This window comes from Stylophora pistillata, chromosome 5, assembly GCF_964205215.1.
Source record: "Stylophora pistillata chromosome 5, jaStyPist1.2, whole genome shotgun sequence".
In the NCBI taxonomy this organism is placed as follows: domain Eukaryota; kingdom Metazoa; phylum Cnidaria; class Anthozoa; order Scleractinia; family Pocilloporidae; genus Stylophora; species Stylophora pistillata.
In genome coordinates this window covers 34,390,192-34,414,180 of record NC_142523.1, presented here as the reverse complement: position 1 = coordinate 34,414,180, position 23,989 = coordinate 34,390,192, and the positions used below count along the sequence as shown (strand labels likewise).

The following is a 23,989-nucleotide window of genomic DNA, read 5'->3' as shown; positions in this document are numbered from 1 at the left end:
AGTCATTTCTTATGTCTCCCAACTTTTCCCATCGGGAATCACATAAGATATGTATGTATGTACAGACGGTCAACACTTTCAACCCTGAAGATGACAAACAGCCGAAAACGTTTGGTTTTAGCGTTTTAATAACTTTTCTTAATCTTTTTAGCCTTGCATATATAATATCAAATATGAACCTGTATTCATTGAATGAAAAATGCAGCAAAAAGCTCTTTCAAACTTATAACCCAACTCATTTACCCGGTGCGTGTTCCAGATCCTCGATGTACATATAGAAAATGAACAGCTCTCCCTTTCCAAAGAGAGTTACCGAACAATTAGGTTTTGCATCGGTAGAATTCTCACCCCAAGCTCAAGATGTCAGCACCCAAACTCCCAAAATAGGGAAAGATGTCTCTGTGCAATTTCGGAGCAGTCCTACCGCTAGAGGTAAATTTAGTCACTTGAAAATACATAAAAATACAAATCTGTTGTGACAGTAGTTTGGCCGTCCCGAAGAAAGTAACCAAACCGCACGCTAAAATAACTTGGCAGGTTGTCCGACGTCCGTTCCAGTAAAGAGTAAAAGCACACAACGCACTTCGCTCAAGGAGTTTAATACGTCGACCCCGGTTCAGAGTGAGGAGGAAAATTCGGATCAAGAGGAAGAAGGTGAAGAAGAAGTAAAAGAATGAGGAATTACGCAAGTTTAAGTTTTACATAACACGTGCAGCGAATGTGAAAGAATAGCTTCATTGTGTTAAAAACAAATGCCGGTCTAATCAAGTTGAGGTCCTACATTTTTAAGGCCAAACACTGCTGCATTTCTCAAATCTAACGATCACTTCACTTTGTGAAGTGACAAACGAAGAGATTTCGGAAAAAGGCGAAAATTGACGGTAACTCAGAAAAATCGCTTACCAGTCTGTTTCGTAATCGCTCGAGTGGATCGGCTTAATCTGGTTCATTCGAGGAGTCAGAACTAGCCTCAATGTCTTAAGGCTCAAAGACATATATGGTTCAGTTCCTTGAGCGTCTGCACTCTCGATCACCGACGATGAATCCGAAAAGGAAAACTCGAATCTCTAGAGTCGGACTCCATTACGATCGCTCGTATGTTTTTCAGTTCTCCTATTACGTCATTGATTACGTGTTTAACTTAGCCTGCGAACAGGCTCCCGGCTTGGAGGGCGCGAAGCAGGGGAAAGAAGGGGAAGGTTTCTGTGTCCTCACGTCTGATTAAACGGGGAGCCTGTTCGCAGACTATGTTTAACTAGGAGCCATTTCAACTTCCGGTCTTTGAATTGAGTGAATTTCGCGCTTTTGCACCAGGATTTCAATCGAATGAAAGGTTTTAGGGAACTTTTTCTTCTTCTAGTAGTTGTTTTGGCAAAAGATCTACATTTTAATTAAATGTTAAAATTTGGTGGAGAGTATCCCTTTAATGCCTGAGTATTTAAATGCTAGACCATCGAAAGTCACGAAGATTACAGATTACTCCGACAGGTAGATATGATAGGAGATGGGAAAGGAAGGGGAAAAAAAGGGAGACAGTACCAGACTACCTCCCTTCCAGGCAGTTTCCCCCCCCCCCTCTCCTCCCCCAGGTTACACCTGCCACAAATTGTGAAACAAACTGTCTTTGATTTATCAAAAACGATCTTTTAAAGTTTAATTTTTTTGGCGTGAACGAAAATGAGGTATTTAGTGTTAGAAAGATCGATGCAATTATAGTTTTTGTGTGTGTGTGTGTGTGTGTGTGTGTGTGTGTGTGTGTGTGTGTGTGCGTCTGTGTGTGTGTCTGTGTGTGTGTGTGTACCGCCATGTTTGATCGTGTGTTTACCGCCATGTTTGATCGCCATGTTTGCTAGTAGAAAGATATCGTAACCAAACTCATAATTTTTTTTGTAGCTTTACCTGAATAACAGTCGGCCGGTTGTGAAACCAACAGTTTGCCCTTCTTTAGCTAAACTTCGTTTTAGCTATCTTCAATTCAGCCAAATTTTGAAAACTGCGTCAACAAGGTTTTATATCAACAATGGAAAACACTATCATCCCACTTATGCACAAATTTAGATTGTAGAAAATCTTGGGAGATTCAAGGAAGACCTCCTTTAGCCCTCTACGCTCCCTGAACATCGGTAGGCATGTTCCCCATACTGTGTGCTTTACATTAGTGATGGTACTGACGCGAAGAAATTTTTTTTTACCATCCAGAGCTTCACTCAGTTGAGATTATTGTCTTTTTACTCATAACCGTAACGTTTGATTTAGAAGTGATATTGTAATGGGAAATTAGATGTTAGTGACTGAGGTTGAAGGGTTTATTAACCGGATCAATTTATTTCCAGTTATGTTGATTCTTTATTTCGAAACATGATATCAACGTATTTGTTATACTTGATTAATCCTTTATTGTATATACAATATTTAAAACGGTATTGAGCAGTTTTTTTGCCAGCAGGGAGCGCAATCGTAGTCCTCTTGTCACGCTTTTTCTCTGTCACGCAACATTGATTTTGCACCGTTGTGTGACAGAAAAAGTGGATCAAAATCGGGCTTTCTCTAAGATACATATTGAAATAATGATTAGAATAGAAAATTTCTTTCAACTCGCTTGTAAATGCCTTGAAGCTAAAACAAAAAAAAAATTAAAAAGATTCATGATCAGTGACCGTTTAGATCCTTCTTAGTGTTAAGATGTTTAGCATGGAAATGATTGCATACTTCAAGGGTTAACCTTACAAATGGGGTATGTAACATTTTAGTGTGTTTCATGAAGAATTCCGTTGGCTGAAATGTCCCATGTAAAGAAGCGGGGGCTGCTTTTCAGGAGGTGAACTAACGTGAAAGATACATTGGATACCTTTTAGTTTCGCGCTATCGAGGTGATGGAAGTTTTAACTGAGACAGAGATCGGAGCGGGGTAGTTTTGTCCAGGAGCTCAATAACGGTGAAAAAATCAAGGATAAGATCATTGTACTTGTCCTTTAGAGCAATTTCAATCGAATGTCGTAATTTCACTTTTATTTCTCATTGGCTCTTGGGAAACTTTCCTTTCTTCTTATTTGCTGTTTTAAATTCCTTGATTTGGTTTCTCAACACTCGATCTGAAAGTGCTCCGATTCAAAATTACTGGAATGCATTCAACATTTGTGAAAGGTCAGGTGCAAAACATCAAACATGAAGTTAGAACCAAGTAATCTGTCGCTACTTTTCTATCCATTCACTTTCATCAACATGGCGACAAGCTCATTTTTTATTATAACATAACCAAAGTAAGGCGCGCGCTCTGATTGGTCAATTTAGAGTCCCCCATTTGCCCATGGGTGTACGCTGCTGACGTGAGCAAATGCAAAGACTATTTTTCCGCGCGCGCTTGTTTTTTCTGGTCACGTAAGATTTGTTAAATAAAAGGGAACGCTTTAGCTACAATGTATAAATGTTATGTTATAAAACAAATGGTAAACACCACAGCGTACACTATTGAGTTATGGATGCACTTGAGCGGTTTGCTAAGCACCCAAGAAGCTAAAGTCGCTCTCGGCTATCGCCTCGAGCTACTCTTACACTTCTTTCGTGCTTATCAACCTCCCGCGTGCATCCATAACTCAATAGTGTACGCTGTGGTGTTTACCATTTGTTAAATATCTGAGAGGCACTGGCATCAAATCTTTCACAAACTTTCTCCTCTTAGAAAACGAAAGAATCAAATGAACTGAACGTTTCCAGTTGAAATCCTAGCGCCCGTAATCTTCACTAAAGCAGTCTGCATCCGTATCAGAGATTTCTCCTTGCATCAGCCATAGGTCTGTATATAACTCCCTCATTTAACCTTCATGGCAGCGATAGCTGACTGCAAACTGCCCATTGCAGTAATCATGTGATAACGGCGACATGATGTCGCAAAAACCTTATTAAGTGATTTCTTCGATAATATCTCTAATTATTTTTAATTATTACTGTTTTTTTAAACCCTTCTAACATCAAGCGACTCCTCGTGCAGTTCCTCGTTTCCGGCGATAAAACTGTCTTTGCTATAATGTTTTTTGTAGACCGCTTTGATCTTCTTTTAATTTCTGCATTTACAATATTTTCGACCTTTGCTTTTCGGGCACGAAGAAGAAACGAAAAAAGGTGTCGTTAGTGCAGCATGTTCAGCGTTATCTAGATAATCACGTCTCCCTTCGTCGTTTGCTAAGTAAGAGTAACAAAATCTTTATTATTTTTGTCACATTGTGGTCGCGGGTACGGCGACACACTGGTAACCGTCATAGGGTAAAATATGGACTGGACTGGACTATTTTTTGGACGATTTTTTGGACTATTTTTTGGACCATTTCTTCGACCATTTTTTGGACCATTTTAGAAGGGAAGAGGCACACCTTTAGTACTCGGGGAGGGATGGGTGCAGTCGACAAGTACTGAGGGAGGGTGGGGGAAGACTGTCATTACTCAAGGAGGGGTGGTAGGTGGTTGTAATTGTAAACACTACTGGTTAATGGAGCTTTAACTCGATCGTAATAATTATTTTAATCGGTTTTTCGACTGACTTCTCCTACATCAACATTTTGCGCTTTGCCGCGGCGTTTCTTTAAATTTTTAGCCATGCGAAAGCGAAAATGCCACATAAACACTGGACTTTAATTCTTATTGAAAATATCGCTTTTACTATCGATCCTCCACTGTTGAGTTATCTGGCATAGGTTATGCGCGTGCCTTTTGCCGACTTGCACCCCGTCAGTTTTCCTTTGTGTAATTACCAGATTTATCCATCTATCTTTTGTCATTAATCTTATCGGACGAGATCACAGAATTTCCGTTCCCTGGCCCTTGACTTTAGCCGTAAATATAGAATTCACAAGCGCCATCGCAATTTTAATGTTTGTGCGTTTACTATATGAAATCATTTTTGATACAATCGTACAAAGCAATATTCTCTCAGATCTCGAAAACGCAGACCGCAGACCGCACGCCTCGAAAACGCACACCCCGAAAAACGTGTATACGGTGTGTAATTACCAGATTTATCTATCTTCCTTCTGTCATTCATTTTATCAGACGAGATATCGGAATTTCCGTTATGCGAAAGCGAAACTGCCACGTAAACACTGGACTTTAATTTATATTTAAAATACTTCGTTTACGATCCTTCTCTGTTGAGTTATCCGTGTGCCTTTTGAGTCGACTTGTGTGTGCACTATCAGTTGCTTTACGTTTTCCTTTGTGTATACAGTATGTTAGTGGTGAATTTATCTATCTTCCTTTTGTCAGTTATCTTATCAGACGAGATCTCAGAATTTCACACAACGAGTTTGACTAATGGTCGTGGGTCGTGGGTACAAGTCGTGGGTCGTGGGTGTGGGTGTGGGTGCGGGTAAAAGTCGTGGGTGTGGTTCAATACTTAATAATAATAATAATAATAATAATAATAATAATAATAATAATGTCATGCAGATAGGTTACGAATTTTCGCCCTATCTTGCTTAGCTCAATAGCATCCAAACGTGTATACTGCATAATAATAATAATAATAATAATAATAATAATCGACTTTATTTAAAGAGGGTATACACATAACAGCTTGCGCTGATAAACCAGTGGCCCTCAAAACTAAAGATTAGTAAGTAATACAGTCTAAGCCATAGAGATTAAAAATAGAACTAACTAGTCGAACAATGTAACTATTCAAAGATTATAAATACAATAAAACTAGATTATAATACAGCTTCAAAAGTAACATCACGAACTTAATAATAAAAAAGCATTTAAAATATTAAATCTAATAATACATAAATTTTATACAACCCCGTCATTCTAGTTATTTTATTTTGTTTATTCCATTTTCCCTATTTTACGTCTATTTCTATCTGTTATCTTTCTGTCAATGAAATTAGTTTTACATATTTCCGCTATTATATCATACATCTTTTTAAAAACCACTTTCTATATGCACCTTAAAAGCGAAAAAAACAGATACAATCTTTGTTTCCTCTTTTCCATGGTGCAAATACGATAGTGTTTTGGCATAGGGTAAAATATGGACTGGACTATTTTTTGGACTATTTTTTGGACCATTTTTTGGACCAGTATGTGGACCATTTATAAGGAGTTTCAGTTTCGCGACGCATTCCGAGATCTCGTTTGATAACAAAGGGAAGAGAGATAAATCTTGTAATTACACACTGTGTACACGTTTTTCTAGCTGTGCGGTCTGCGGTCTGCGTTTTCGAGGTCTGTGTTAACGAGATGCTTTGTACCGGAGTTGCTTTGTACGATTGTACCATAAATGATTTCATATAGTAGAAGTACTATAACGTTAAAACTGCGATAGCGCTCGTGAATTCTATATTTGCGGCTAAAGTCAAGGGCCAAGGAAGAGAAATTTCGAGATCTCGTCTGATAACATCAATGACAAAAGAAAGATAGATAAATCTGGTAATTACACACTGTATACACAAAGGAAAACTGATTGTGCACAAGTCGACTGACTAAAAACTCAGAGTTTGACTAATAGTCGTGGGTCGTGGGTGTGGGTGTGGGTCGTGGGTGTGGGTGTGGGTGTGGGTGTGGGTAAGAGTCGTGGGTGTGGTTAATACTTAGTAATAAAAATAACCATTTAAAATATTAAATATAATAATACATAAATTTTATACAACCCTGTCATTCATTAATTAAACTGTTCTTTCTTCTAGTTATTTTATTTCGTTTATTCAATTTACCCTACTTTACGTCTATTTTTATCTCACTGTCAATGAAATTTGTTTCAGTTTCGCGACGGGAAGAGAGATAAATCTTGTAATTACATTAAATTAGTTTCACAACACGATAATTCCGGATGTGTCACCAGCGCGATCGCCGACGAGCGTCCATTGGTCGGAGCGTCCATTGGGATTTGATTTTTCCCTCTTTCTGCTTTTTAGGGTAGTTGTCAAGGGAAATCCACAGGACATTCTTTTGTTCTCTTGCGGTTTTCAAGCCCCAGACGATAAAACTTTCCCGAGGTAATTTACTTAGGAAAAAATCGGTCACACTTGCAAATTTGAGTTTCCCTAGGGAAACTGTCAACAAGTCAAGTTTCTCTAGGATAAAACCCTGTAGTGTGACCACAGCTAATATCGCGTTTACGATCCTCCACTGTCGAGTTAACAGTCTGGCAGAGGTTATGTGTGTGCCTTTATACTTGATATAACTCAGGAGCATTCGCTACTTTTGCTATGACACCTGCAAAGGGTTAGACATTCTAGTCTTCTTAGAGAAGGACAATTAACACAAAAGGCCCCGTCTGCTACATCTTCTCTGTATAAAAGAGCAGGTGCACGTTTAAGTAGCTCATGAGTGTTGGGAATGTAGCTTCTGATGTTGTGGTGTCGCCTTGTTACTGTTTAAAACAAGCCTCCATTTAAACAATTTATGTTCCTCTTGGGTTTATCCATAATTCGTGATCTATGATTTACGCTGCCTACATTTTCGGGCCATCGAATCTCTGCCCAAGACGTTCTTATCAGTTTAAATTTAGGTAGCCCTTGTCTCGAAACACTAGCCATTAGTTATCCATTCAAAGTGCTTTGAAAAATGTTTCTACTTTTTACCAAAGTTTGCACAACAATTCATCGAAACACGATATCTTAATCATTCAGACACTGATTCAAATGTTAATTTGTATTCTGCTTCATGAAAACTGCCTCATGGCACCGATGACATGTACCTTACCAATAATGGTAAAGCTATTGTTGTAGGGATGACGGCTAATTTTGTGCCGGACATGTAGGTGGGACAAACAATTACCAAATTTTGAACTACCGACTATTCCCTATTAAGAACTTACTCATCGTTAAGGGGGTATAAGAATTAAATATCACGTTTAATTTTTAACCTTAGACTTGACCGCATGAAATAAACAATTGTATTCTGCATAATATATCTATGGGTCCCCCATAGGGTCACTTTGATAGTTTTATACGGCCAAGTAGACTTGAGGTAAATCCGAGCGCTGTGATTAGTTTTTACTCGGTTGGGATTTTGCCATACGGACCGTTTTCGCAGAAACGGTCGTAGGCCGTGTGTTCCGACGTATTATTATGTAGTCGCGTGCACGCATGCGCCGTTCAGTGAGTTACGACGTGGTTTTTTCTACTGGCTTTTCCTCCATGTTTGTTTTAAACTTTTACTGTCGGTTTTCCTTAAATAAACGATCAACTTTTTTTCAAATTGCAATCCGCCTGAACACCGTGTATTTTTGTTCTCGAAAATCGGCAAAGTTTGGTCAGACTGCCCTCTAATAAATCATTTCTTATTAACCTCACTTGCTCCAACTGTCTTGGGGCATATTGGCCCTCATTGGGTTTGGATGGACCGAACGCTGCAGGGTCTGTACTGCCACGACCTATAAGTGTGATGTAGAGTTGCAAATTCATGATAAAATATGCTTTATTCTTTGTGTGTGTTGTGCGTCTTTGCTCTATCCATTTTACTTTCCGCGACGAAACGCCATTTTCAAAGCTCTGAGTTTTTCCTTTTTTCACAAATGTTCACAATTGAAAATGAAAAAGGTAAAGAAGAACATTGTAATCGAAAGCTTCAGAAAACACATACGTTTACTGTTTTATGATCGAACAAAAGTCCATGTGACTTGTCTACGTCATAAACAGAGTCATCAAACCGGAGGGAACGACGTACACGGCGACCTCACCAACGGATCTAAACCAAAGGTGTACATAAAGATTTTTGGCCTGGGGAAGGGGGACAAAAAAATGGAACAAGCGCCAGGGATACACAACTGAAGCCGCTGCTAAAGTTTGACAATCTCTTCGGGTTTCACTCAATATATAAAAAAGATAACGAGCTTGCCAAAAGTGCGACGCTAAAACAAATCATGCTTGAATCATCTGGGTGGGGAGGGGCCACTGCACGCTCCAAAAGTAAAATCGAGAGATAATAACAACACAAGGATCTATTTGATGCAAAAAAATGTCTGCGTATTTGAATAAAACATCATCTCTTACGATATCACATTTGACCGCAAAACAGATATATAAACTCACGTAAGCTCTCAGAAAAGGCTAATGTATATGTAGTCCGTCATTACTCTAAAGATCGGTGAACTGAGATGCACCGAGTCGAAACCAACATTACTAGACCTAATCATCCCGATTAAACGAAGCACCTCGTACACTCTGTAGTTAACGCGCGACTTTCATCTAAGAATGTATGAAAAAATAATAGATAAAGCGATTGTCTCCACTTCAACGAAAATTTAAATTCTAAGGTAATACCACAAGGAGTCTCTTAACCTATTACAATACTTTTAAACTTCTCAGACTGAGATCTACAGTGCTATGAAGTCCTGAGCTATTCATTTGGAAACTTTGTCAATTATACTCCGTCTTACAGGAGGAGCCTGTTTTTGGTTTAAGTTCCATCAAATATAAAACATAACGAAACCACCAGCCCACCTTTTACTTTATAAATATACGTTGCTGATAAGAAGAGAGTGATATGTACACAAGCCAATCAGTCAAAAGTCATAATTCAGAAGAAGCAGCACTAAATGGCGACTCATAAACGATTTTGTCCTGTACCGTGGGACTGCAAGCAAGGAAACGTCTTTAAACTGTGTCCGATCATAGAGTTTGCAGATCAGGATAGAAGAAGCTCAAGTGATATCAAATATAACGAAAATATCAAAACGGTCTAGATTTTGGCGAAACTTCTCCAGAAAAAGGGACCGCAACGTCTAAACAGAATTAAAGGCCTTCACCGTTTATAAATTAGCACAGTTTCTAGACTATCTACAGGTCCATCTTTTCTTCTTTTCAAAGCAGCTTAACCCTTACTCCACGACGTACCTCCCTTTCTGTAGCCGAGATAAGTTCCTCCTGACCTCTCGTGCACTAACATGATCTTGACCGTATTTCGAAATAAAAATTAGCAGTGCACGATCAAGACAATGCTTCGCCTCTTGGAGTTCGTCCAGGTCACTGTGCAAATTACCCAGATTCTTGTAAGAGGCTGCAACCTTAATATGATCAGGTCCAAGCTTCTTCAGATGAATCTCCAGTGCACGCTTATAGTAGTCTTTTGCTTGATCTGTTTCGCCCAGCGCTTTGTGTAAAATACCCAGATTGTTGTAAGAGGCTGCAACTTTAACATGATCAGGTCCCAGTTTTTTCAGACGAATCTCCAGTGCACGCTTAGAGTAGTCTTTTGCTTGATCTGTTTCGCCCAGGTCACTGTGTAAACTACCCAGATTGTTGTAAGAGGCTGCAACCTTAACATGATCAGGTCCCAGTTTCTTCAGACGAATCTCCAGTGCATGATTATAGTAGTCTTTTGCTTGATCTGTTTCGCCCAGGTCACTGTGTAAACTACCCAGATTGTTGTAAGAGGCTGCAACATGAACATCATCAGGTCCCAGCCTCTTCAGATGAATCTCCAGTGCACGCTTATAGTAGTCTTTTGCTTGATCTGTTTCGCCCAGCGCTTTGTGTAAATTACCCAGATTGTTGTAAGAGTCTGCAACATGAACATGATCAGGTCCCAGCTTCTTCAGACGAATCTCCAGTGCATGATTATAGTAGTCTTTTGCTTGATCTGTTTCGCCCAGGTCACTGTGTAAAATACCCAGATTGTTGTAAGAGTCTGCAACCTTAACATGATCAGGTCCCAGCTTCTTCAGACGAATCTCCAGCGCATAATTATAGTAGTCTTTTGCTTGATCTGTTTCGCCCAGGTCACTGTGTAAAGTAGCCAGATTGTTGTAAGACTTTGCAACATTAACATGATCAGGTCCAAGCTTCTTCAGATAAATCTCCAGTGCATGATTATAGTAGTCTTTTGCTTGATCTGTTTCGTCCAGGTCACTGTGTAAAGTACCCAGATTGTTGTAAGAGCCTGCAACATCAACATGATCAGGTCCCAGCCTCTTCAGACGAATCTCCAGTGCATGATTATAGTAGTCTTTTGCTTGATCTGTTTCGCCCAGGTCACTGTGTAAAATACCCAGATTGTTGTAAGAGGCTGCAACATCAACATGATCTGGTCCCAGCTTCTTCAGACGAATCTCCAGTGCATGATTATAGTAGTCTTTTGCTTGATCTGTTTCGCCCAGGTCACTGTGTAAATTTCCCAGATTGTTGTAAGAGGCTGCAACATCGACATGATCAGGTCCCAGCCTCTTCAGACGAATCTCCAGTGCATGATTATGGTAGTCTTTTGCTTGATCTGTTTTGCCCAGCTCCTTATGTACAATACCCAATTTGCTGTAACATGCTGCTTTTTTCAGGTCCTCTCCTTCGTGACTTGATTCAATCATTTTTAACTGCAATTTATAAAAGACTATCGCTGCTCCAAACTCACTATGGTCATGGCACATGTCACCGAGGGTGCAAAGGCCACCAGCGTATGAACTCAAAGACTTAAGTGCTCTTTCGGAGAATTCTGGCTTTTCTCTTCTAATTACCACGTGTTCAAGTTTTAAGCTTAACATCTTTAAATGGGGAGCTAATTTTGTTCCCACATCAATAGAATCGAATTTTTTAAACTTTGAGAATGACATTACAGCCCCATATATCACTTCGTAAACTTCATCCTTTGTGCAATCTTTCGTCGCAGATTTAATAACATCGTGAACAACACCATGAGCTCGAATATAGACACTACTCATTTCTTCTTCTACCTCTTCTTTTTCTTCAATCAGCAATAATGAACATTGATTCATTCTCATTCTGATCATATCTTCATCTTCAAAAGCTTCATCTACTGCTCTGATGTACTCGATAACACCTTCTTGAAGGATCGGCTGTAATGCACACACAGAGAGAAAATTGAATGTGTGATGGAAAATTATATCGTCCGCCATCGCCTTTTCGACAGCGAGTGTTATGGCTTTGGTCATGGAGTTTGGATAGCTTGGATTGATCTCAGCAAGAATGATTTCAGTAGCACTTCGTTTCCCCTCTTCCAATTTCTTCAGGTAGTCACTCCAGCCAAATTTCGAGGATGCCTTACACTGACGAACTTGTCGCACATACGTGGCTGCAGCCGCTAGGGCAAGTGGCTGGTAGTCTAATACCTTAGCAACTTCTTTCTCTATGTCATTAATTGGGATATCAGAAAGAATGCTCAGCAAAGAGCATGCGTCGTTAGGTTGCATTCCTGCGCTGACAGAAATGTTTTGTACGGAAGAGCTTGGTAACGGCATAGACGCAGTGCCCTGCGTTGTTATTAGCATCTGGCCCCTTGCCCACGCCTCGTTTCCTGCATCAGGCAAATGACCGCTCGAAAGAGAGTTCCCATTATCAACTACCACCAGCCATGAAGTGTAATGCTTAATTTTTGCACTTATTAGGGACTTGAGATATGAAATCTTCTCGTCTATGTTCAAATCCTTCGAGCCGTAAGTGTTTGTTATTTCATATCCGGGACATTTGCAATGTTGAGCAAAAAGGAAATAAGAATTCAAAATTGTTTCTGGGCTTTCAGCATTTAGTGTCATGACAAATGAAGCTGCGGAAGGTGTTTCTTTGACTTCGTCGTAGAATCGCTTGGCTACTAAACGGGCCAGCTGAGATTTGCCACTTCCTGGATTTCCTGACAAGTACAGTATGCTCATCCCATCATCGGTGCGTTTTAATGTTTGCAGGTTTCGCATAATTTCATCAACTTCAGATTCTCGAGCAGCGATGTCGTGTGTTGGTTTAGGAGGGAGAATGCAAAATGGAGAGACATCTGCGTGTAACTGTTCTTGCAAGGCAAGCCTCTGTTCTTCTTTTACTTGAAGTACCTTTTCTTTCTCTTGAAGTTCTTTTTCTTTTCCTTTAAGTTCCTTTTCCTTCTCTTTAAGTTTTTGTCTCAGGTCGTTAACCTCCCTTAAAACTTCACTTAACTCCTCTGTGGGGAAGGTTGTTTGATTTTGGACTTCATTGATTTTTAATGTGGGAAGACCGAGGGCGACGAATGCAGTTTTCACCCGCGATATAACAATATTGAAATCTCCGTCAGAGAGTTGGCCTGCCTCGTCATGTGCGATTTCATTCCGAATATTTCTTAAATCATCTATGTTTGATCGAACCACTGAATGGAGACCGTGGATACAATCTGAAAAAAGAATAGCGTAAAAGAGCATGGTACAATCCCATTCAGCTCTATCACCATTTTTCATGGTTGATAACAGCCGTGCGTTTTTGCTTCTGTTCTTTAGGGACTCCCCATTCCAAAAGTCTAGTCCACTTTTAGGTTGATCTTTCCATTCTCCTAGTCTTGTCTTGTGGCGACTGTCCCATTCTTGTTTAAAGATTGTTCGCAGACCCTCTGTTATAATATCAGTGACAACGTAACAAATCCTGAAGTAATTTAGCCGCTCTTCCGAGTATTCAAATGCAGCGGCCATTTCTTGTTTGAACCTGCGCAAAACCAAAGTTTTGTTAATGGGCATCAGGGTTGTCTTTGCAAATAGTATATGTGTCAAGATCTAGCGATACGCCCTTAGACATGTTTTTTTAGGAAACGGGTGGGTCAGAAACAAGGAAGTTTATTTCCTTTATTCACAGGGTGGAGCTAAATTGACGCCAGGACTAGGGATATGAAGGAAAATTGAGCAGCACAGAATCAAGGCTACTTTTTAACAACTTCACATCATTTTTTGTCTCAATTTAATTTGAATATATCAACAAAGTTGAAATGGTAAATTGGCCACCGTTACGATTATAAAAGCTGACGTTTCGAGCGTTAGCCCTTCGTCGGAGCGAAGGCCTAACGCTCGAAACGTCAGCTTTTATAATCGTAACGGTGGCCAATTTACCATTTCAACTTTGTTGATATATTCAAATTATTTCGTTACCCCCACTGACGCAGCCCCAAACAGTTTCTTTAGAAACTATCAGCCTTTATTTTTTTTACTCATCCGAAGAAGCAAACGAAGTTAGCTCTGATTTTACTAATTTTTGTTCAAATATGCGACTTAAGGAAAATCGATCACCTAACTCGTCAATTCCGCGTTAACTTTCCTGCAAAAACTGATATCGCACGAATCCCTCGTCAGGTAATGAATTTTCCTATAATAAAAAAAAATGTTTAAAGCATCAGGAATACTGTCTAAGTCTGAGAACTGATGGTCAAAGTCAATAATTTCTAAGCTATACGAATTTTTTTCCGTCTTCTCAGTTTATCTTTTTTCCGTCCGAGGTAATTAGTTATGATAATCTTACTTAATAAGGTCTCTTAACATTGAATTCCATTCCTTCAGCTCACTTTCTAGTGATCAATAAAGAATCGCTTCTCACTTCATTCAAGTATGATAGCGTTAAGTAAAAACCAGCCATCACTCTTAGATAAATACAAGAGAACTTTGCCAACCTGAGCCGAAATAAATTCCCAGCGTACTGAATAAAATGATACACACCACACGTGACGGTTAACTTTAATTTACGTCAACTCGTGAACTGAGGTTTCTTCACGAATGGAAATTATCACTCTGAAGCTATAGATCGATAACAAAAGCAAATTGAGAGAAAAAAGTTATCTGGAACTCACTTGAATCAGTAACTTAGATAATACATACCGTTCTGGAAGTTTGAGAAACCTTTGGAACACTTAAACTGTCTGCAATCAAAGGTTGAATAGTTAAGAATCACATGCATTTAAAGCTGCACACAACAGCACATCCGGTGTTTTATGTATCATAAGCTAAATAACGCTGGCATTGTGATTGGTTCTTACCAATGATCGATTGGAGGACAGACGCATTTATCATATGAAACAATCAGAATTCTAGCGCATTAGATCATATCCACATGTATTTTGCGCTATTTAAGTAATAATAAATTGAATAATAGATCATGCATGATGCCGTGGGTCTGTTTAGTAATAGATCACAGAAGACGTCAAAATAGTAAGAACATCAGTGACACACTCTCCTGTGCCTCACGTGACACTTTTGTCATCTATTATTGAACAGATACATGGCAACATGTAATCTATTTTTCTTTTGCTTGAGAAGTATTATGAATAGTTTGTTTTGATTTCTGATCCATCACCTCTTACCGCAAAGTAACACAGAGATTTGAACGACTTTGATCTGATTAGTTAATGAATATTACAAATTCTCATGCTGTTCGACAATCTAGACGGCTCCTAACAGCGGAAGGAAGCCTTCTACATTTAGTGCTGCCACAGATTTGCTCAGGGTTTCTGTTGCTTGAGGTTTCTCTCGCAAGAATTTTCAAATCTATTTACTTTTTGTTCACGGCTTATGTAACTGTTATCAGTCAAGGCTTACTTTCACGGCAAGTGATCTGTAATGAAAGATAAGTGAAAATGACTAAACGGGGTCTGTGTTAAAAGTTGGTAGAGAGACAGAATTCTTTCCAGCCTGAGCCAAGAAATATATTTGACATAATAAGCGTTCTTTTATGTAATATTGACGTTTGGAACAAGTTTAAGAAGACATTTCACGAAAAGCACTTGTTTTGTTCGCTATTTGTTTCGTTTCTTCTTCATCTCACGGATATTAGATCTCAAAGCTTCAAAGGCTTTGGCAGTTTTTTCGCAGCTGGTTTATCTCACTGAGTTCTGGAACTATCACTACAGTGCTGGTATACTGTGGCAATGCAGTGCTGGTATACTGTGGCACTGCAGTGCTGGTATACTCTGATACTGCAGTGCTGGTATACTGTGGCACTCCAGTGCTGGTATACTCTGATACTGCAGTGCTGGTATACTGTGGCACTCCAGTGCTGGTATACTGTGGCACTACAGTGCTGGTATACTGTAGCACTACAGTGCTGGTATACTGTGGCACTCCAGTGCTGGTATACTGTAGCACTAAACAGAGTTTTATCTTATGAGGTCCTCTTATCTCTTCCACCTTAAAATGGATGATTCTCCCAGCAGAATTTCTGGAGCTTTAATGAAGTTGTGGCAGCCGTAATCCGCTGCTTTTTGCCCCTTGCGTTTTTCATAATTGCTGTCAAATTAACTAAACAGTTCCGTCTTTTGTTCACTTGATACGGTCAGCATATTAGACAATGGATCGTATCAGTTAGAGTATCAAAAGAACATAAGGTCACAAACATCTCTTTTCTAACTTAAAGCGACGATAGCAGAAGTCGCAGTGCAATTTTATCTTTTTGCTAAAATAGTTTTCTGTATTACGCTCCTTCTCCTGCGGCGTGTTTCGTATCAAGATAAGTATTCTACAATGTTCGCTTGTTTCTTTTTCGTTTGAAACGAGTTGTATCTGCTACGCATCACTTTCAGGTAAGTGAATTAAAGTTTGCTTCACGTTGTCAAAGTTCTAGAAACTTTTCGTGAGGTAATAATACTTTATCAGCAATAAAGAATATATGCTGCTTTCTGTAGTCAACAAAACACTTGAAAAACTCTGGCTTCGTCGCAATGCACATAAATCACGTCTCTAAGCAAGACAGGACAAGAGACTTCGAGAGATTTCATTGGAAGGCCGCACAATACTTATAAAGCGATGATCGAGTAATTTTGACGCCATATCAATGGGCCATTTGAACTGCTTTTGTTTTGCTGAAGTAAGAAAGACAGGTTTTTGGGTTACGTCAGTTAAGAGAAAATAGTTTGTATTTTCCTGGTTACTTTTCCTTGCACTCACTCAAACAAACTTTGATCGTTGAAAAATAGTCAACTTGAATGAAAGGATGACTTAAACCGAAAATAGAGCTGGTAAAGACCTTCTTCAGCTTGAGCTAAGAAATCCATTTGAAATAAGAAGCAACCTGCTTTGAAGTATTGAAGATAATCGGTGCCCGACCAAACATAGAAGTTCTTTTGTTTAGTTGATAAACTCAGAATATTAGATTAAAGAAATTACAAAGCATAACAAAATAACATCAATAACATTTTCACTGATGTAGGGGAATTTGCGTTAAGGAAGATGGGAGAAATCACGGTTAAGTTTCATCTTGTTACGGTCTCATGAAGCTCCTTCTCTTCCAATATAGCAATTCTAGGAAGTAGTTTTCGTTTGAAAAGAGTTGTATCTGCTACTCATAAATTTCATGCAAATGAAACTAAGGTACTTGCTCCTGCCAAGTTTTGGAAACTTTTTGGTGGTGATTGATCATCTGCGATAAAGAATATAGGCTGCTTTCTGTAGTCAACAAAACACTCGACGAACGCGAAAGCGAAAACTTCTTTGGCCTTCAGGCAGAACACCTTATCTACCTCCCTGAATAGCTGCACTCTGCAAGTTTAATATCAATTGTTTTACTGATAACTATTGAATTTGCTTTGGTTTGATTCTTTGTCTATCATCTCTCTTCAGCAAACAACACTAGGATGTGCCTCGACACGTTAACCTTAATTATTTTCCGAAGTTCTTTCGCTCTACAAAAGTCTGGAAAATTCGTCATTAAGTTGGGTACGATAACCTTACTTAGCGTGGAAGAAGTGAGACGGGGGGGGGGGTAAGATTAGGCTTACCCCATCCCCACTCCCTCCCTGTTCACATTAAATTACAATTCCATATGTATTATTTGCTTCTAGACCATTCCGAAAGAATATTGTACACTGCACCGCAATGCGCTATATAAGTAAAATAATAAAGTTGTTATAATCATTATCATTAAGTGATAGTTACCTCCAAATGTGATTCACATGAAATCGATGGCAGTCATTTGTCCAACATACACAAATAGAAACACTGAAACAAAAAATGCGTGCGTAAGGCTACGCAATCGGAAAGAGAATAAGTAAGAAAGAAAACCGACGCAAGGACAATATGAACGTTCCTTTCGTAGTCTTCTTACATGGATAACAACAAAGCGCAAAAGAGACACGATAACCGCGGATTAGACTGGCTTGATGTCTGCTCCAATGAAAAATATGAACAGTGTTGCGACGGGACCTGCACTCAAAACCCGAGCGAGTCACGTATGGTTGAAATATTTTTTGCTGCAGTTCTCTTCATTAGCTTGATGAGACTTGAAACAAACGCGCTTGAGATCAGTCAAGGATAACATTTGAGGCGGATCGTAAGTAGTTGCAAAATTTGAAATCACAACGGTGACAGGACTTTGATTATAAGTGGCAAGGAAACTATAGTTTTACTAGTCTATTCAAGCTTGTATCTAAATTATTTTCCAAATAGCCATTCGAGTTCATTCGATAAGTTGATACAGTCACCAAATGTTGTCATAAAATCGTGAGGCGTATCCCTGAAATAGCATCACTAACATTTTCATAAAACAATATTTCAAGGATGGGACAAGAAAGCGTGGTGAAACTTCACGCTGGCCGATCTTTCTTCCCCTCCAAACAGTCGTGAAATCTTTTAACGCGAATGTCGCATCCATCTAAGGATGGAAAGTTACCTGGCCTAGTTTGAACTTATTTTAAACTCGCTTGAAAGGAGTTGTAGTTTTGGTTATTCCTTGGTGCAACTGAAATAAAGTAATCTTACCGTTGTCAATTCAGACACCTCAGAGCGAGGCAGTAGTACTTTTTTTACGACAAAGAAAAGAGGCTGCTCTCCGTGATCAAAAAAGCACCCGACAAACACGAAAGAGAAAGCTAATTAATCTGGCTTCAACCCCAAACACATTAGTCACGTCTCTGAATAGCTGCACCCTGTAGGCTATACATCAATTGTTTTACTGAAAACCATTAATTAAATTCGCCTGATTTGTTATGATGTTTGGTCTATTATCATCCAAGAGAAAAAATTACGCTTAAATGTGCTTTAAACCGTTAATCAGTATTATCTTGTATGCTTCTTTCGCTTGACAAAAGAGCGGAATTTGAGACTGATGGCTACAAAAATTGTAAATATCTTGAAATATATCTGAGTTTCTTAAACATCTTTAATTTTTCTAAAAATCTCGTACAATTCTTGGTATCACAAAAGATCGTTTGATTCAAATATTTTAAAAGGAGGAAAGTGACTTTAAATATTTTTTTATTCAACTTTATACTAATAATTTTGGGAATTTTCCATGTATCATCCGCATATCCAATCTTTTCCCCATTTTTAATAAGACAGAAACTTTATTCATTGAAGCACCTCTCATATAGTAAGAGTGCCGGTAATTTAAAATGAAAAAGTATTGTATTGTAAGTTCTGAGGCAAGAGGGGGGGGGGGGGGACCTGTTCCAAAACAAACATTTTAAATGAGCATTGTCACCCCTTCCCCCCTGTCTCCTTCTTATAACGTATGAGCTTTCTACCCTTGTCTCCTTATAACGTATGAGCTTTCTACCCTTGTCTCCTTCTTATAACGTATGAGCTTTCCACCCTTGTCTCCTTCTTATAACGTACGAGCTTTCCACCCTTGTCTCCTTCTTATAACGTACGAGCTTTCCACCCTTGTCTCCTTCTTATAACGTATGAGCTTTCTACCCTTGTCTCCTTCTTATAACGTATGAGCTTTCTACCCTTGTCTCCTTCTTATAACGTATGAGCTTTCTACCCTTGTCTCCTTCTTATAACGTATGAGCTTTCTACCCTTGTCTCCTTCTTATAACGTACGAGCTTTCTACCCTTGTCTCCTTCTTATAACGTACGAGCTTTCCACCCTTGTCTCCTTCTTATAACGTATGAGCTTTCCACCCTTGTCTCCTTCTTATAACGTATGAGCTTTCTACCCTTGTCTCCTTCTTATAACGTATGAGCTTTCTACCCTTGTCTCCTTCTTATAACGTATGAGCTTTCTACCCTTGTCTCCTTCTTATAACCTATGAGCTTTCCACCCTTGTCTCCTTCTTATAACGTACGAGCTTTCCACCCTTGTCTCCTTCTTATAACGTATGAGCTTTCTACCCTTGTCTCCTTCTTATAACGTATGAGCTTTCTACCCTTGTCTCCTTCTTATAACGTATGAGCTTTCTACCCTTGTCTCCTTCTTATAACGTATGAGCTTTCTACCCTTGTCTCCTTCTTATAACGTACGAGCTTTCTACCCTTGTCTCCTTCTTATAACGTACGAGCTTTCCACCCTTGTCTCCTTCTTATAACGTATGAGCTTTCCACCCTTGTCTCCTTCTTATAACGTATGAGCTTTCTACCCTTGTCTCCTTCTTATAACGTATGAGCTTTCCACCCTTGTCTCCTTCTTATAACGTATGAGCTTTCTACCCTTGTCTCCTTCTTATAACGTATGAGCTTTCCACCCTTGTCTCCTTCTTATCACGTATAGTAACAGTTAAAGCAAAACCCGCCAAATCGCTCAAACTGGCCATTTAGAGCCACAGAAACGACAATGCACAGCAAGTGAGGTAGGTTTCCATTTATTTTGAGCTTTAACTCAGAAATTTCATGATATAAGTTTACGATAATAAGACTCTTCAATATTCTCCCATACATTCCTTTCTATTTCGAATAAACAACCAGACTAGTCGCTTGTCTGGGCTCCCTGTGCTCACATGTGCTGAACTTAATGCATGAATTACAGGAAATTATTATAATTCATTTATTATCCACAAATCGCCACGAATTCTATGAATGCCATGCGCGAAAAAGCCAAAACAGTACAAAAAAATGGTGGGAGACAAAGGAATTTGTAGTTCTTGCTTTGAAAAGACAAAATACAGTTGTTTGACGTGCGGTAATTACTTTTGTATGAGGTGTTCGGTTTTTTGAAAACGAAGAGGGCACTCCTGGGTGGAAAGTAGGAAACTCTGCGGCATATTGTGGGTCGGGTTTCAGTGAAATGATAGAACGTGAATCATGTGAAAGTATCATGACGAAAAGCTAAGATAAGGAAGCAAAAACAAACAGCAAAACAAGAGCATCAGTGAAGCAATTAAGCAAACACTCAATAGACGTCTTCGTCTAGCAAATAAGTAGTGCGCCTGGGAATATCGACAGCGAACAGAGTTGAATTCGACTGAGTTAAATTCGACGTAGTAGTAATAGTAGTAGTAAAACTTTATTAAAAGTGTCGAGAGCCGTCTAGCAAGGGAAAAATCCCTTACTAATTTGGGGACACTAAAAAAGAAAAAAGACTTGGAGCCATTTACAGTGGTATAGATATTAAAACTAAGAGAAAATCTATAGTTAACTAGTTACGGGATTTGTAATAATAATATATAAAATTCAAGAGGAGCAGAGGCTACAGCGCGTGCAGCCATCATCCAAGAGCTCACTTATACTGAGTTGGCGTATCTTGCCTTTGAACGACTTGAATCAAATTGAACGACGTTTGAATCAAATGCCGTATTTAACTACTTTAGTTGACTGAAATAGGAGTTAAGTTCGGCACATGTGAAATTCGACGTTTCAACTGGGCATAAGCGATAAAACTGACTAAATTGACTGTATTTAACGACCATAAAGAACTAGTCTTTTTATACTAGATGAGGGTTTTCATTCAGCAAATAAAGAATCGTCATAATTCCGTCCAGTTGATAAACAGTAGCCTGTGTACAGGCCCCTACTTTCCAGAGATAAGAAAACTCTGGAAGGAATCGGGATTTTAGAGGGGAGGGGAGGGGTAGCTGTTTAGAAGCTAATAAACAAGAACATGAAAGTGAAACTGATTAGTTACATACTGTGACCTTCAGAAATAATCTCTAGACATTGCATCATTTTTTATGACATCTTTAAAGCCACAAACGTCAGACTTGCGATTTCTGCGCTGATCCGTTGAGTTTATAGGCAGAGCTACTTAATGGGGGTTGAGTCAAAATATAGAGCAAATCTAAATTCTGTTCGAGAATGTGTTGATCAAAGTCCTTTTCAGAGCAGCAACAAGGATAAGACTCCACATTTAAGCCTCTTTAGAGAATGTAAATATCTCTTGTCTGAAACAACTACTAAAATCGGTTCTGAATTTCGTTTAGGCGTCAAAATTCCAACCAGACAAGATAAGAAACTTAAAATTGCTCATCAGCAACCAGCCTTCAACTTGTACACAGGAACACGAAAGTGAAACCAGTGTGTTACCTATTGTGACCTTAGCCTTGAAATAATAATCCCACGACACGCGTCTTTTAACAGCAAATGCGCTTATCCGTTACGTGTAAATAGAACTATTTCATCGGAATGGGGGAAGTTGGAGGAAGTAAGTCAAAAAATGAAAAAGTGGTAGAGCAAAGCACATCAGTTCTTCCCCTGTCCCTTAGGCAATATTTCAAGAAATTCTCGAGGCGGTTCTATTAATACAAAGCAGATAAAGGGAAACATTAGGGGAATACTAAACGTTGAATGATTTACCGCCTGCTCTCGTGTTTGGTGTGATATTTCAAGTAATAGGAGTCAGTAAGTTCTTGAACAGAGGTCAACCATATTCGAAAGTCCTCTTCTAGAAGGTTCTGATTAAAGTCCCTTTACAGAACGGCATTGTAACAATTTATGAAGTAAAAAATGAAAAAAGCACTAAACTGAGCCTTTCACCGAAAGGAAAATTTTTGAACGAACAGTTTAGTATTCAGTTCACCGGTTATCTTCAGCGACAACATTCAGCATTTTACTTATACTAAAATGTAGAGCCAGCTGAAAGTATATGGGGTTACAAAATTAAAGGGAAACGTGTCTGGAAAACGATGAAGCAGAGAAGATCTTAATCGACTGCGGAGTTGTCTTTGTCAATTTCTTTCTACGGTTTTACCTTCGACAACATACATTCCAAAATCTTCCCATCTTCAAAACATACCTAACGTGCTTTATTGGCAAGAAACTTAACGATCTTCGTTCGTGATCAATCTCGAGAGCAAAGACATGTAGCTCTTGTTGTTGTCCGAAGACAGGTAGATGTTTAGTTTAAATTTCATAATTGGCAAGTCCTGGCCCTTTACGGAAAAAACTAAATTACACTCTGACATAATGTACTTACCAGTGAGACTTATTTCAGTGCCTTGAGGAACACAGTAAGGCTGTCAAATACTATTGTTGATCTGATCATCTTTTCACTGGCGTTTTAGATCGCGATGGGCTGGCACGAAGAATAAAGGCTCCAGACCGTTTCCTTCCTATTGAAACGTTCCAATTTACATTGGAGGAAGAAACAAAGCGAAATAAGCGATGAGGTTTTTCATTCACCAAATAAAGAATCGCTGTACATCCGTCCGGTTAAGAGACTTTATAATCCAACTACACCAAGACGAGTACAAGTAACGCCATAGACGAGTACAAATATCACGCGGTATTTGTACTCGTCTATTGTAGTACCGGTTAAACAGGTTTTCTCGCATCGCGCGAGCGAAGAATTGAATTGTGGTTACGAAAAGAAAAAATAAGCAAGGGGCGAACAATTTGAATCATATTTCCGACGACGAAGAGTCAAAATGGCTAGCAAATATAGGTCCAAGTTCATTAGATGAATCGAACGAAGAAAAACAGCTTGACGACCAGAAAATTTCTTCATTAATGAAGAAAATAGAAACAGCGACACAACAACAGTTCCCCTTCGCATACTTCTGTCACGCACTCCCCGCAAATAAAATCCGCGAAATTCGCCCGCACTGAAATAACAGTTTGGCGTGTTGGATAATAAATAACTTATTAGACATTTGGTTGTGTAGTATCGCTGAGTATTTTTACGAGTTGTGCCGTATTTTGACGAGCCCGTAGGGCTCGTCAAAATACAAATAACGAGTAAAAATACTCAGCGATACTACACAACAAAACGTCTAATAAGACATATATACCTCGCAAAATGAATGAAGGACAAATTCCCAAATTGTTTTCTACAAAATGAAATCGACTTAGCTGTTGGTAAATGTTTAAAATGCAGCAGTCCTAAATTCGTTCATAGAGCCGTTAAGTATAACACTTCGCGCACACGAGCATGGATTTGTGACAAAACTCTTAATGGTTCGTACACTGAGCTATAGTCTTGTTGTATACGTACAGACACTTAGTTGCTTCTCAATCTAGATTACAAATGATCTACTCTTGCTTCTTTGAGGATTTCAGGTGCTATTGAAGCTTTGCATCAATGTATTTCTCCAGAAAAAAGGCAAGACTCCTCTCAAAGGTGAACAGGGCACCAAACCGAAAGCCACTAAAAGATTATTGCGAAACATACCTGATGACACAGTG

The 23,989-nt window shown here is 39.1% G+C and overlaps 1 protein-coding gene and 1 long non-coding RNA gene across 3 annotated transcripts in view; one reads left to right on the top strand and one right to left on the bottom strand.

The window, feature by feature from the left end:
• Window positions 1-23,960, bottom strand: part of LOC148731612 (uncharacterized) — a 197,078-nt gene extending 173,118 nt beyond the window's left edge. Inside the window, exon 1 of the long non-coding RNA XR_016000927.1 lies at window positions 22,782-23,960. This is a non-coding gene — a long non-coding RNA (uncharacterized LOC148731612). The remainder of the gene's footprint in view (window positions 1-22,781) is intronic.
• LOC148731608 (uncharacterized) overlaps window positions 1-23,989 on the top strand; it is a 136,763-nt gene that overhangs the window by 47,256 nt on the left and 65,518 nt on the right. The gene's annotated exons all lie outside the window — the stretch shown is intronic.